At 43.5% G+C, this 2,105-nt stretch overlaps 1 pseudogene; it reads left to right on the top strand.

Annotated features, from left to right (window-relative positions):
* The first annotated feature begins 293 nt into the window (after positions 1-293).
* Positions 294-717, top strand: LOC102479822 (baculoviral IAP repeat-containing protein 5 pseudogene; annotated as a pseudogene).
* Positions 718-2,105: the final 1,388 nt, after the last annotated feature.

The following is a 2,105-nucleotide window of genomic DNA, read 5'->3' as shown; positions in this document are numbered from 1 at the left end:
CTAGTGACTCCAACCCTGGATTAGTTATTCCCCTGTGCTGTGTGCACTTCACACAGGACCTGAGAACACAGGCCCAAGTGCTACAGCTGTCACTGGCTGTGACCTCACCCCCTTATCCAGTAGACCTCTACACCCTACAAAACACACACACACTTTTTTTCTGTTTTTGTCATTTTGTTTTTCCAGAGAGTGCATGTATTCACCAGAGAAACAGAATGACAGAAAGAGACAGAGAGAGAGGCAGTGTGCCACCTTATGGCCGGGTTTGAATTGCAGCACTGCTTGGTGGCGGCATGAACGCCCAGTCCTTGTCCCAGCCCTGGCAGCTCTATCTCAAATGCCACCACATCTCTATGTTTAAGAACTGGTGCTTCTTGGAGGGCTGCCCCTGCACCATGGAGTGCATGGCTGAAGCCAGCTTCATTCCCTGTCCCATTGAGAACCAGCCCAACCTGGCCCAGTGTTCCTTCTGCTTCAAGGAGCTGGAAGGCTGGGAGCCAGATGACAACCCCATAGAACATAAAATGCATTCATCCGGTTGTGCCTTCTTCTCTGTGAAGAAGTGGCTTGAAGAATTGACCCTTGGTGAATTTTTGAAACTGGACAGAGAACAAGCCAAGAATAAAATGGCTAAAGAAATCAGAAGCAAGCATAGAGTTCAAAGATACTGTCCAGAAGGTGTGCTGTGCCATCGAGCAGCTGGCCGCCCTCAAGTAAGTTTCCTGCTGCATCCCCGGCCGAGTCCAGTCTTGTTCCTAGAGCCACAGCCTCAGGCCCCCTAGACGCCTTGAGGAAGGGGAAGGTCAAACCCCAGGAGATGGCTAACTGTGTTTCTTTCTTTCTTTCTTTCTTTCTTTTTTCTTAAAAGCAGCATGAGAAGCTGCTATTGCTGCCTGGGCAGCTGGTGCCATCAGCCATGCTGACTGAGGCTGTTTTCTTTGGTAGTTTTTGCTTTATTGATACCTCTGCTCACCGTGGGCAAAGGGGGGGGGGGAGTCACAGAGAAGAAGACGTGGACTTTGGCTAGAACTGATGGACTTGAAACGATGAGAGTACGCCCTTCTGCAGTGAGTGTGTCTGGCTCTTGATTCCAAATCCATGAATGCAATTGTAGGTCTCCTGGAACTGGACAGACAACTTGAATGCAATTTTTAGCATTTACTTGCACAATAATCTAAATCATTTCTGTGCTTGTCTTAAAAAATGAAAGAGAGGAAGAAAGCACCTCCCAATGGAGTGTGCTCATACTGCAATCCCTTCTCTATTTCTCCAACCTTTTAAGATTTTGTACATGCAGACACAAGTGTCAGAGTGTTTTTAACCTGTGAGGTTCCCAGACTTGAACCACCCAGTTGGCCACGTGTGATCCCTTAACTTCTCATAACCATTAGGCTATGGGGCCAGCTCAACAGTTTAGACTCTACACCTTAAAAAAAAAAAGTATTTGTTTCATGAGAGTAGACACAGAGAGTGAGAGAGAGAAGACATACACTCTCAACAGAATCTCACACCACAATTACCCCCAGTCTTCTTAGCCAGCTAGGATCATAGGTGCTTATGCCTAGTATGTACAGATCCACCAGGAAACTGAACCCAAGATCTTCCAAAATGCATCCAGCATTACTTGACTAGCACAGCACTGGTGCACCACCCCAGCCTGACCAGGGAGTCCTCTTCCTTGTCTCTTAATTATTGGCCTTAAAATGTTTTTCTGAGTTATAGTTTGTGAAGTAAAAGATTTATCTTTTTAGGATAAATCATATGCAAATGTATTATAAATTGACAAAATTGAAACTTCTTTCTGAAAATGTTATGTTCTTTCTGAATTAAAACATTGAGTAAATACATGATTTCAGTCTTTGAGGTTGTCTTATTTTTAGAGCACAGCAAAATATCATCCACATAATTGATTAGTAGAATCCCATAGAAATTTGAAGTTCTTATGCATCAGTAAATCATTGGCACATTACAGTCCAGATATACTGTTTATTTTCTCTTTTATTAAGGTATGTGGGTCAGAAAAAGATGGAGACAGTTAAAATATCAGTCCATCATTGAGTAACTTTTTCAATAAAAGATGCAATTTCTAAAACTACAAAAGGTCT

This window comes from Tupaia chinensis, unplaced genomic scaffold, assembly GCF_000334495.1.
Source record: "Tupaia chinensis unplaced genomic scaffold, TupChi_1.0 Scaffold143610_2, whole genome shotgun sequence".
Taxonomy (NCBI): Eukaryota; Metazoa; Chordata; class Mammalia; order Scandentia; family Tupaiidae; genus Tupaia; species Tupaia belangeri.
This window is presented reverse-complemented; position numbering and strand designations above follow the sequence as displayed.